Below are 14,194 nucleotides of genomic sequence, written 5' to 3'. Positions count from 1 at the left end.
GTAACAGTATGTAGCGTGGCACAGCATGGCTGGATGTAACAGGTTCAGCAGGACGCAGCAGGGCACCGTAGAGCGTAGCAGGGTGTAGTGAAGCAGGACCACGACGACAGCTGCAACCAAGATCTTGGTGCCATCCTAATCCAACGAAATATGCTGGGAAAAAGAAACATAAGGACTCCAGGGAGTAAACTCCCCAGAGCTAGGTTAGTAACAAGCATTTCTGGATCTCCTCACTCCCTAACTATATGCTTTATCAAAGAGGAGGGTTTTCAGTTAATTTTTAAATGTGGTGACAGTGTTTGCCCCCCGAACCCAGACTGGGAGCTGGTTCCACAGGAGAGGAGCCTGGTAACTGAAGGCTCTGGCTCCCATCCTACTTTTAGAGACTCTAGGAACCACAAGTAGCTCTAAATTTTGCGAGCGTAGTGCTCTAGTGGGACAATAAGGTACTAAGAGCTCTTCTAGATATGATGGTGCTAGACCATTTAGAGCTTTGTAGTTCAGGAGAAGGATTTTAAATTCAATCCTGGATTTTATAGGAAACCAATGCAGAGAAGCTTATACAGGAGAAATAGATCTCTTTTCTTAGTTCTTGTCAGAACACGTGTTGCAGCATTCTGGATTAGCTGGGACTTGTTTGGGCAACCTGATAGTAAGGAATTACAGTAGTCCAGTCTGGAAGTAACGAATGCATGGACTAGTTTTTCTGCATCGTTTTGAGACAGGATGTTCCTAATTTTGGCAATGTTACGAAGATGAAAAAAGGATTATTTTAGATGGGCGTTAAAGGATATATCCTGATCAAAAATAACTCCTTGTTATGGGTTGGCTGTGTTCTCCCTTCCTGTGTGTGGTCTTTTTCCCCTTTTCCCCTGTGTCTCTGTCTGTGTTGTGTTTAGGGCCATTCACATTGTACGCGCAAACGGCAGCGCTGCGCTATGAAACCCATTATTGTCAATGGCATGCGTGCAAAAGAACTGGTCTGCCGCTGCGCTGAGCAAAGCGCAGCGCAAGCGGCATTTTGCAGCTGGCCGCTCATGCGCGTGCCGCGGTCAAAGTTCAACATGGTTAAACTTTGACCGCGGCAGGCGCAAGAGCGGCCGCAGTGCGCTGTGACGTGCATTCAAGTGTCTGAAAAAAACAACAACAAAAACAAAGAATACACGTGGATCCACAAACGGAACATGGACGAGAGGTTGATTTTGGCCGTCAGCGATCTCCCAGAGCTGTATAGGCTACGACACAAGTTTGAGGTCGTACAGAGACCTCGGACGCAAAACTATGCTGTGGAAGCATATTTCACCATAATAGGCATGCCAGCTGTGTAGATTATTGTAGCCTCTTAATTTAAATCATTGAGGTTTGTTTTAGCTATGTGAAATCAACATATATGTCTCCACTAAAATCCAATCCTATGTTAGATTTACTTACTTTGGTGCATTTGTCAAATCATAATCGCATTTGCACAACAGTGAGTGCATTTCTTAAAACAATTGGTGTAAACTGCACCGCATAGTGACTGACCTGAAAAATCGTGTATCTTTCTGGAAATCTTGTGTTTATGTCCAAAGCAAGTAACAATGAATCAAACTGACTTACGCCATTGTTTATACCAAGATAGCGAAACTGCTTTGTGTTGTTGTCCATATTTAACAGTTCACTCTGTAAGTATAGTCTAATGAACAATGCACATGAAAGGGAGCACTATTCCCTATGTGACAAAGTTACACATTGTCATCTCTGATCTGAGAAATGCGCCAAAGCAACTGAGAAGAAGTGTAGCCTACTGTTGTGAGCTGCGAAAACCAAATACCAAGTTGATTATACAGCTCCATACAGGTATTTGAAGGATATATTTGTATTTTTTTATTTTTTTTATTTTTTAAAATTAGAATTTATACTCTTTATTGATCCCCAATGGGGAAATTACAATTTACACTTGGTTGTTTTTACACAATAATAATATTGTATTTGTATGTTTATATGATGTAAAATATGTTTGGACTGATTGACACAAGTCATGTTCATTTTCATTGAAGTTCACATTTAGGTATATAGGTAGGTATATGGCCTTTACACAGAATAACTACCCATTTCCAAATGTGTAAGCTCCAGTTTTGGAGGAATTAATTGCACATATGCATTAAACAAAGTGTTTTCCAGAGAATGGATGATGTATGAACGTAGGCTCATATCTTAGCTTTATTATACCCAACTGCAATGACTGCAGACCTCTTACTTAAGTATATAAACATGCAATGACACAGTGTTGAAATGCAACATTTTATTTAAAAATTAAAATAATCCACACGTCTTCATCTATTTAGAGGAGGACTGTAAGAACAGGTGGAAGAACCTAAGGGACAGGTACATAAAGGAGAGGAGACAAAAAAGTGGTGCAGGGGCAGACTTGGAAGTACTTTTCCATACTGTCTTTTCTGGAGCCACACGTCAGGGAGAGACAAATAGCCAGACGCTCCGTTGTAGAAATGGGCTTTCGAAATGTTGTTCGCATCCGGGAAATTGTAGGCCCGACTCTTGTCAGCAGACTGTCAAATTGCTCCCTGTTGAGCCGAAAGTACCCCTGGAACCGGTCACAGTGAATGTGGAGCTCCTTCACCAGGTGGAATTCCCCCAACTGCTCTCTGGACCTGAGGGTCTCGTGCACCCACACCCTTCTTCCTGCTGCCTTCCTCCGTCTTCTCCTCACAACCAGGGCAAGTGCCAAGGCTTTCTTTTGTTTCAAAGACAGAAACATCGTCTCCACCAAATCACTACTGTGTATCCACAAGGTCGCATGTACTGCACGTCTGATGTAAACACCGGACGCAGACGTGACGTGCATTCAAATATTGGCGCATGTATGACGTAAATTTGCGCTGAGCCCGGCGGCAAGCACAACAAATATAGTTGGGAATAGGACAACCTAGCAGCGAGCGCAGCGCATGCCGCGTATAATGTGAATGGCCCTTTTGTCTGCACCTGAGGCTGAGAGAGGCGTGGCTATTGAGGATCTAGGTCAAGGGGCGTGGCCATTTCACTCTGGCAGTTTCCACACAGCTGCAGCTCATTTCATTCATCACCTCTGCAGTATATCTACCCGGGCTGTTCACCTCTTCAGCGCCAGATCGTTAAACTACTCTTATGGTAAACTTGGCTCTGTGGGTCCTGCTAGTAATTCAGTTAAATCCTTGTTCTCTGTTAATCCTGTTTATCCTTCGTTCAGATTCCGCCCTGAAACTGCTGCTACCTGCAACCAACCTGTGTGACCTGCTTCGCTGCCTCCCCTCTGAGATCTGTCCAGCCATTGCTCTGCCGCTTTTGCTGTGTTGCTTACTTCCACCCTGCACTGCTCACTCGCATCCCTTCTGGATTTCGGTTGGTGAGTCAAGACTGGACCCTCTCAAAACTGCCAACTCCAAATCTCAGTTCTGCCCTGGATTCCTCACTGCCTGCCTGCCTGCCTAACACTTCATCACCAACCAGAAGCTACACATCCCAAACTCCCCCTCTTTGCACAATTAAATTTGACTGTTAAAATAAACATCTTTAACTGCTATCTGCCTCTGTGTGTGTTGTCTCTGCGTTTGGGTCAAACGGCTAACCTAACACTCCTAGATTTCTGACAGTAGTGCTGGAGGCCAGAGCAATACCATCCAGGGTAGCTATATCTTTAGATAATGAAGTTCGGAGGTGTTTGGGGCCCAGCACAATAACTTCAGTTTTGTTTGAGTTTAATATCAGAAAATTGTAGTTCATTCAGGATTTTATATCTTTAATGCATGCTTGAAGTTTCGAAACTGACTGGTTTCATCTGGCTTGATTGACAAGTATAACTGGGTGTCATCCGCATAACAGTGAAAGTTAACTGTGTGTTTCCTAATAATATTGCCTAGAGGAAGCATATATAAGGAGAATAGAATTGGTCCAAGCTAAACGTACTTGGAGGATTTATCGTTAATATTACCAAATTGAGATTGATCAGAGAAATAGGACTTAAACCAGCTTAGTGCGATTCCTTTAATGCCAACTAAATGTTCCAATCTCTGTAACAGGATGGTATGGTCAATAGTGTCAAATGCAGCACTAAGATCTAACTAGAACTACAAGCAGTTATGACGGGGCCCAAGCCTCCGATGCCAGTCGCCCCCGACGCCCGGGGGAAGGTGCGAAAGCGGAACCCGAAGCCGGGCGGCGGGGAGGCAAACGTCGCTAAACGTCGAGAGGCTCGAGCCGCGACGTCTGCGGTACGTCGCCATTGAAAACGTAGCGGTCAACGGTTCACCTCCAAGCGTGTACGGACCACCTTCAAGAATGCTCTACAACAAACAAACTTCTTAACCCCTCTGACAGCAGAGAGAAATGAGACTGACCGAGAGGGTGGAGGGGGGAGGCAGGTGTGGTGGTTGAAGGAGAAGGGGAGGTGGTCAAGTTGTTGCAAATGGCGTCATAGGCGCCGATTTATGTTTTCCTCCGTGGGTGCTTCGTGGGAAATTAAGCATCAATGCCACCGATGTAACCAATCACGCTATGACAGACGCTCCACTTAGCACCAACTGCAATGTTTAATTGCACGGTATCGCCGCCTATGAATGGTGTAGATTTTGGATTGAAAAAGTGAGAGAAAAGAGTTGAATTTGTCCACTGTGAAGGTTGTAGAAACTTTGTCAGGTGGGTTAAGAAGTTTGTTTTATTGTAAAAAACCAAAGGAGCAAGCAAAAGTAAAAACCAAAACCTAACGGTAAGAGGCAAACATCAGTAAATATTGACAAGTGTGAGCTGCAAGGTCTGTGGTACATTTCCATTGCAAATATCCCATTAAAATTGAGTAAAAGGGCCAAAACATGTATACGTTGATTATAGCGCCCCCTAATGGCCGATCTTCGCCAAATTTGGTACTGAGCCTCAGAGCCGCATGCCGAACGAGCACCACAAGTTTCGTGTTGATTGCATGTACTGTGGCAGAGATATTGCAATTGCAAATTCCCCATTCAATGCATTGAGTCATTGGCCAAAACAAATAAACGTTGCTTATAGCGCCCCCTAAAGCTTGATCTTCGCCAAATTTGGAACAGAGCATCGTAGTGGCATGTTGAACAATGATCCCAAGTTCCTTGCTGATAACATTTAATTTGGCCGAGATAAGATATGATACGTGTGCGGTAGCTAGCTATGAAAATTTGTTTGGTCGTCCAATGCGCATACTTTAACGTAGCAAAATTCCTTGAGTAACTTTTGGTCAGGTCCATCTGGAGATGCTAATTACCAGGTTTCGAGCTGATCCGTCGCACGGCCTAGGACGAGTTCGAAAAAGTTGGTTTTGCGCATTGCGCGATATTGCGAAAAAGATTTTAAGCACAAATGGGCGTGGCCTATATCATGTGATTCAGCTTGATTCAAGGAACACGGGGATGTAAGGATTTCTAATGTGCGATGTGTAATGTGGGAGTTAAAGGCAAAAAAACATTATAGCGCCACCTAGTGGTCCACATGTGTAATTTTTGGTAGGTGTGGTCCATGACCCATTGTCTATCTACCCTGTAAATTTAAAGTTGTTCACATTAGTGTAAGTGGTGAATCTAGACTTGGGTCCCATTGGCCACGCCCACTTTGACCCCTCAGTACGCAACAATAGACATGGCCTCAGGAGTGTCCCTAGATGGTAACCATCAAATTTTGTAAAAATCGGATGAGCGGTTCACGAGATATAAACTTTTTGTACTTGTAGCGCCCCCTAGTGGCCAATTTTTGTAAAACGTGTGGGTGACCTTCAGAGGGTCATGGCAAACAATAATCGAAAGTTTGGCATTGATAGCATTTATTTTGGCCGAGATATGGCAAAGTTGGTGTTTTCATAGTTAGCTATACAAATTTGTTTGTGCGTAATATGCGCAATTTTTGTCCTATCAAAATTCTTTTTATTAACTTTTTGTTCTGCCCATCTGGAGATGCTACCTGCCAAATTTCGTGCCGATCGGTCGCACGGTCTAGGAGGAGTTCGAAAAAATGGGCATGGCCTATGTCAGGTGATTCAGTTGGATCCAGAGAACGCGTGGATATATGGATTTTTAATGTCCGGTGTACGGTGTGGGAGTTATAGGGCCAAACGCGTTTTTTTCTGCTATAACGCCACCTAGTGGTGGAAGTAGGTCTATTTTTGCGCCTGGGGTCCTTGCGGAGTTTGGGATCATTCCTGAAAATGCCAACCCCCCACCATGTACGGTTTAGGCTGTAGTCGGAGTTTTAGGCGGAGAAGAATAATAAAAATAAAAAAATCTTTAGAAAAACAATAGGGTTCTACAGCCCTGCTGTACGAACGGCATAGCTTTGCTATTGCCCGTTCTTACAGACTCGGGCTTGGACCCCTAATAAGACAAGTATGGAGACAAGACCTTTGTCTGCAGCAGTTAGAAGGTCGTAATTTTCACCAGTGCCGTCTCTGTGCTATGATGCTTTCTAAATCCTGACTGAAAGTCCTCGCACAAACTATTGCTATGTAGAAAATCACATAACTGATTAGCAACTACCTTCTCAAGGATTTTGGAAAGAAAGGGAAGGTTAGATATAGGTCTATAGTTGGCTAAGACTTCAGGATCGAGGGTGGTTTTTTTTTCAGAAGAGGTTTTATCACAGCTACTTTAAATGACTGCGGTACATAACCTGTTAATAAAGACATATTGATCATATCTAGTAATGAAGTGTTAACCAAGGGTAACGCTTCGTTGGGATGGGGTCTAAGAGACAGGTAGATGACTTAGCTGAAGAGACTTTTACCATTAATTGTTGGTCTATAGGAAAAAAAGCAGTCTAAGTATATGTCAGGTCTTGTTGTTCTTTCTAGTAGTCCTGTGTGTAGAGGTGAACCATTGGAAGTTCAGGGCAAAAGGTGATGAATTTTATCTCTAATCGTTTTAATTTTATCATTAAAGAAGCTCATGAAGTCGTCGCTACTCAGAGCTATAGGAATAGATGGCTCAATAGAGCTGTGACTCTCTGTCAGCCTGGCTACAGTGCTTAAAAGAAACCTTGGGTTTTTCTTATTTTCTTCTATTAGTGTTGAGTAATAGTCTGATCTGGCATTTCTGAGGGCCTTCATATAGGTTTTCAGACTGTCTTGCCAATCTAAACGAGATTCTTCCAGTTTGGAGGAACGCCATTTACTTTCAAGTTTTCCAGCAGATCCAGGATGTCGACGGTGTCCCGTTGGTCTGCCCAGCTGCCATCCCCCTCCCCGTCGCCTGGCAAGCCAGAAAAGCTTCCGCCCACCGTTTAAGCTCTTTAGATGGCAGGCGGGCGCAGAACTGGCAGGAGGCCTGGGGGGTGAGTGCCAAGCCGGCGTGAGCGGCATCGAGGCAGGTCTCGCAGCAGGGGTGGAGATCCGACGGTAGGATGTAGTCGGTCCGGCAGCCGGAGCAGAGGCGAACACCGCTGGAGGTGGAGGTCTTCATACTGCTAGCTTGAAGAAAAAGTGGGAGATGAACAACGGGTCCGCTCTGTTTATATACAGTATCTGCGGACGTAGTTTTATGCCCGTGCTGGACACAAGGGTGGGAAAGAAAATCTTCACGACTGCGCATGCGCAAAGGGATAAACCCAATAGCGTAGCCTTAGAGGGCGAAGCCTTTACGAAATACAATAAAAAGTGTGCACCTTCATCTCCATTTGTATCGCATGTTGCCTGGCTTCATGATGGCAGGCTTCTCGTCCCTCCTTTGAACGTGGCACTTTAGATGTGTTCGGACGACCCCTCTTACGAATTAGATAATTTGAGGCCTACTCAACACATTCTCACTCCCATCACGTCAAATACGGATGCTTGGTGTCGTATTTGGTGTCGTATTTGCCGTTTGTTATTTATGTTAAAAGTCTCCTTTAGCGTCATATTTAGACGCACTTGGTCGAGACTCTTGGCATCACTTTTTGACGCTCTGGGTCAGGACATACGTTTAACTGACACGCAGCACAAGTATTAGACAGTTAGGGTTAGGAAAAGATGGTGGGTGTGGTTACAAAATGTATGTTTCAGTGACACACGGGACATAACGGGACATGAACCCTGATCTCCTGGGTGAAAGTCCTGTGTTGTTTGACCCATCCACCACCCCAACCAACCTCCCTACGCAGCATTTCAGTGTTACATACTACTCTCTACCGTTGTCTCTCTTAATACTACGTCATCTTAAAGCGCCGTGGTGGAGCTGCTGCTCTGTGTTCCATACAGATGCTAAAGGGGGAGTTTTGCGTCGGTATCTGACACTCAGAGACACTGACCAAGCGTCCATATTTGTCGAGTTGGGAGTGAGAACGGGATGGCATACTGAACGTTTTGCATGCCAAATCTTTAGCCACATAAATTGCTGTAACGTCAGCAAAGTTAAGGTAACTGCTTATGGCTACTGCACACACAGTATATAACATTGGGTAAACAATCAGAAAAAGAGAAACCAATGTCAGACTAAATAATGGAGTGGAACCAAATTGATCAGTCTGAAACCTAAATAGGAAAACAGGTCCAGGGGTAGGAAATGTATTTCAGTTAATGGTGATGTATTTAGAAAGCCTCCCTTGTAGCTCTGCTCATATCTGAATGTAATTTGTATCCACCTGGAAAATATCAATCACTGTCTGTCTACCTTTTGAGACTTTTTGACATTTCTGCACAGTTGTAGCTTTGTAAGTCTTAGAGTCCCGGTCGATCCTGACCTGATTTGGATCAGTGGGAGAGGAGCGAGTGATAACACAGTAGTTTTGTAAGGGCAGGGATTAGATTTGGATCGATCAGGGCAATAAAAGCGAATGCTTCTAAAGCCCAGACTCTTAGCTGTGGTTTCAGGGAAAGGGAAATAAATTGTACCTGCAGCATATTGCTTCACCACTCTGTATTTTTATTGGTAAAGTTTTGAATCCAATACTTTGTCTTGTTTTCCAGGTTTCCTAGGATGGTCCCCCATTCCCCTGCTACAAGGTTAAAGCAGGTTATTTATTACAGGGCTAGCCTCAAAGTTTTTACTTCGCAACAGATGACAATGATTTTTATGTTTTGTTATTATTATTTGTAGTGGTTGTAGTATTAGAGATTTGCACTTTGGAATGTGGTCTACTGACGAGTGACCCACATTTGAGAATAAATTAATCATAATATTACTTAAATCTACTAAAATAACAAAATATTTGCTTGATCATTGCTTATAGTCTGCCTATGTTCCAGGACCAGCTTGAACAAGGATGGAAAAAATTTTAAAATTAGAACTAATCTGACTAATCACCTCTCAGCATCAGTGTTAACTTCCTCGGTGAAATAGAAAGGTGCTCTGGTGTGGCTGACAAAGGGTTAAAACACATCCAGAGCTAAGACGTCAACACTGTCTTTTTTGGAAAACGGGACAAGGTTAATAGGATTGCTTTTAGAGGCCATTTTGCTATTATTATCTGTCTCGTCACTGCAGGTCCAGGTAAAAAGCAATATTATGTGAAATGCACTTTGGGGCATTTCCTCTCTGCAATAAAAATACATAAAAGCAGACCAACAGAATAAATCAATATATATGTACCCAATTTTTACTTTCTGTTGGGCCTTTTTGGGAAGTGAGGCTGAAAAATGGTTGGTGAAATGTTGCACAGAAGCACAGAACCTGAGGCCTTGTGGGGCTGTTGAAGTGAGCAGATGAAGTTTTAAATGTGGTTCTTCTTTAGTTAGGGTGGGGATTTAAAATTAGGATGGAGGAAAAACAGCAATATGAAAGGAAGCTGTAATAGGAGGACTATGGATGAGGTGTCATAAGCTGCAGATAATAGACTCTCTGACATTTTGATGTTCACACATTACAGGTACATCCAGCTAGAAGTGCATAAGGCCCAACAGGCAGGTCTGATTATCCTGCAGCGTGAACAGACTGTTGAAGGCCACTACTCAGCTCAGTGGCTTTTTTTTTCCCAGACACATTTTAAAAGGCTTTGATCACATGTGTCAAACTCAAGGCCCTCGGGCCAAATCTGGCCCCTTGCAGATTTAGATCCGGCCTGTATATCAATTTAGGTTGAAGATAGATTTTGGCCTCCATAGTTGTGCGCCAAACCAAAAACACAGGAAAGTGTTTTTTACTGCAATTATCTGACATTCAAAGCAAAACTTTGAGACTCAGAAATCCCCTCAGAAGCAGAGAGTTTTCATATTGAGGCACTGAAACAGTTTGCTGTTAAAATATGTTATCATTGTTTTGCCTGATTTGCTAAATTCTATGATGGCTAAGGAACTTTTTTGCTGACTTTTATAGGGCTTTATGTCGACATAAAGCGTCCAAAAATTCGGGAAAAGCAACAATTATTTTTTTTTTAAGTGACAAAACGTCTGAGAAAGCCATAAAAAAGTCGGAAAAAAACTACAAAAATTTCGAAAAAAGATAAAGATCAAAGATATTTAACTTTTTCAATGAAACAAAAGCATGTCAAACTACACATATCTGACCCTTGATGTGATTCTCATTTTCCAGTATGACCCTCAGTGAAAATTAGTTTGACACTCATGGCTTAAATGGTATGGTTAAGAGTTGCTTGGAGTAGCCCAATATTCCAATTCAAACATATATAATCTACCTGAGCTATAGTTCTAGAAGGAAGTAGTAAGCATTAATTTGGTGATTTGCAGCTCAAAAACCAACAAGCCTTCCAACCTGAGTGAACGGAACAGGTTAGTTTTTCGGTGCCTGCCATAATAACCCATATAAGTGTTTTCCGAACTGGCACTCCTATGAGCAAGATGACGTTGTTAATCCAAAACGCACATTGTCATTACAAAAATGATTCATATACCATTCAGTGATGTGGGTTTTATTATAGAGAACAGAGGCCCCATTTCTTCTTGAACTGACAAGTCTAATGTATCTGGATCAAATCCAGATGCAACAGAGAGAAAAATTATCGTTGGTTTTAGCACCCATTATCACAGATGACAGATCCGGTAAGAGGTTATCTCCACAGAGCACTTACTGACCTAGTTACTTGGGTAAATCAAAGATTATGCATAATAGAGACATGCATTTATATCTTTTCAACATCTGGCTATGTGGTGAAGGTTAGAATTATAGTGTGGTCATTGTTTAACTATTGGTAGGACAATGGATGTTAACAGTTGTTTGACAAATGCTGTTTGTCTCCAAAAGACGTGTAGACATCTAGGATAAAACTAATACAAATGTGGTTTTAAAGTTACATATATTTAAATGGCAAGGTTACACACTTTAATATTTTCAATGACTATTTCAATGTGTAGTATATTATTCTTTATGTGTGATTCTTTTCTTGGCAATAGGGTAGGGGTCTCTGGCTGGTCATCAACCAAATGGGCAGTTTTGTTTTGTTGACAAGAACCCAGTCTCCTGGGTGAAAGTCCTGTGTTGTTTGACCCATCCACAACCTCAGCCAACCTCCCTAAGTGGAATTTCGGGCTTTCATACTATTCGCTACCCTTGCCTCTCTTAATGCTACGTCATCTTACAGCGCCGTGTAGCTGCTGCTCTGCCGGTGCGTTCTACACACACGCTGAAGGGTGCTTATTGTGCCATATCTGACGCTGAGAGACACTGACCAAGCAGCCGTATTTTACGAGTTGGGAGTGAGAATAGGGTGGTAATCCATTTGATGTTTTTAAGCCACATCCAATCACATTCACAATTCAGGGTCAAGGTGTTTTGCCAATGATTAGTCAGTAACTGAACCTCTTAAATCAAAAACTGTCTGCATCCTTCAATTTATGAACTATGATGTGCATCTAATACTGACTATAGGCTTTACATTTTATATTATGGGACTGGCTTAATTTTCCAATTTCTGCTTTGCCCATCATTTACTTCACATCGACAGAAGTGATGAGGTAAAAGTAATTATTTTTCTATTTATTTTGTTTTACAGATGGGAGCTGAACGGAGACGTAAAAAACCCAACATATAAATGGATTTTTCACTCTGACAGGGCTGTGACTGAATAACACATTTATCTTTTCCTCATAGTCTTCTTCCAAGTTCACAGTGACCCTCCATTCTTTTGTGCCTGTCATACAATAGGGAACTCAGAAAGCCCAATATCTCTAATAAGAGAACTCCTTTTGTTGAGTTTGTAAGTTTTTAACAGAACATTAAGCTGCTGGGCTTTATTGGATGGATTTCATTACTCGAGGAGAGGTGCAAGGATTTGATTGATTTTTATCCCTTGTGTTTTAAAGTGCTCATATTATGCTCATTTTCAGGTTCATAATTATATTTAGAGGTTGTACCAGAATAGGTTTACATGGTTTAATTTTCAAAAAACACCATATTTTTGTTGTACTGCACATTGCTGCAGCTCCTCTTTTCACCCTGTGTGTTGAGCTCTTTGTTTTAGCTACAGAGTGAGACATCTCACTTCTATTCCATCTTTGTTGGGAGTCGCACATGCGCAGTAGCTAAGTAAGGACTACTAGCGAGCAGTGTTGGGAGTAACGCGTTACAAAAGTAACGCAATTACAGTATTCCTTTTTGCTGTAACGCAGTAATATAACGCATTACTAATTAAATTTCGGTAATATTATACTCGTTACAATCTCAGTAACGCGAGTTACAATGCATTTTAACGCAACATTAAGTGGTGCATTGTTTTTTTAAAGAATTCACCAACACCGCGACACATTTCTTCACAGGAAAAAAAAAAGCTGTATTATTTTCCTGTCGCCGTATTCGACGGTTGAGATGACTGCAGACACAAATACATTTGCGAGATGGATATTATTTTCAGGAGTTATTACGCTGCATTGAAGTGAGCTGTCCTGTTTCTGTTCCCGTGGTCAGAGCCAGAACCAGAGACGGTATGGACAGCATATATGTCCCAACAGGTGACGGTATGGTCAGCGGCTGACAGATATAAACATGTCGGGAATTAATGATGAGGCTTGCTACACGTAAATATCATTGCATTTTATCAGCCGTGGAGAGTAACTCTGCCTGTAGTGGAATGGCTTCGAATGACGACCAAAAACTCTTGTCTTTTACTGTGACCATTTACTGTTCAATACGTTGCAGTTTTATAAACAAGAAAGTGAACAACTTGAGCCTGACGGACATGTTGCATCCTGGTTGCATCTCAGTATGCTAGCAAGAGTAGGCTACACAACAGATAACTTCCGTGTAGCATACTTCAAAATAAAAGCACTTCCTGTGACTATTCGCAGTAAAACTAAATTACTGTTAAATAAGGTTGTGTAGGCTACCTTTTCACAAACCAGCTGTAAATCAAGTACTGTAAATAATGTAAATAGTGAGTTTTAATCACACTATAATTGAACATTTCCTTTAGAGTGTTTTAAACTAAACAACATGAATTTCTTATTCAAGTGCTATAAACAAACATTTTACAACAATGCCGTACTTTTAATTGAGTATTTTCATTTTCTCCTACTTGCCTATTATACGTTTTAGTATCTATTTTTTATAGATTTAGTTACTTTGCATATTTATATTAATTATACAAAATATGAATAATCTATGATGTATTAAAGTGGATAAATAGGAGACTTTATTGATCCGGTGGTGAAATTCACAAGCTAGCTGCCAAATCAAACATCCCCTGTTATTTTGGTGAAAGTAACTCAAAAGTAATGCAAAAGTAGTGTAATGCATTACAATTCAGAGACAGTAATATTGTAATATAACTAATTACTCTCAAATGACAGTAACTAGTAATCTATAATGTATTACATTTTGGAAGTAACTTGCCCAACACTGCTAGCGAGCATTATAACGTGTGTTACAATGTGACGCACATTCATCACGGAAGTAGAGGCTGGACTACAATAGAGCTGTTTTGAGCAGTTTGTGAACAGGGTTTTCTGTTGGAGATGGTAAGTCCCTTTGGGGTGGACTTTGGGCTTGTTCACTTTGTAAACCTATAACGTGCACAAAAAAGATATATAACACAATAAAGCAAAGGGGAAAAGCCAAAAAGCATAATATGAGCACTTTAAAGTGGAGTTTTATTCCGTGTGAAGTGCTGCTTGTGGTTAAATTTTATTTCCTTTTTTTTAATCTCTTAGTGTGAACATTCAAAGTCAAAAATGTTTTTACTAATTTGATATATGGAAATATGCTAACACCAACATAGGTCTCTAGGCAATATGATAGAGCAGGGTTTCCGCAGGGTCTTAAAAGTGTAAAACTTCAAGATCAAA

This window comes from Sander lucioperca, chromosome 12, assembly GCF_008315115.2.
Source record: "Sander lucioperca isolate FBNREF2018 chromosome 12, SLUC_FBN_1.2, whole genome shotgun sequence".
In the NCBI taxonomy this organism is placed as follows: domain Eukaryota; kingdom Metazoa; phylum Chordata; class Actinopteri; order Perciformes; family Percidae; genus Sander; species Sander lucioperca.
The sequence above is the reverse complement of the archived record's forward strand: the minus strand, read 5'-3'. Positions refer to the sequence as shown.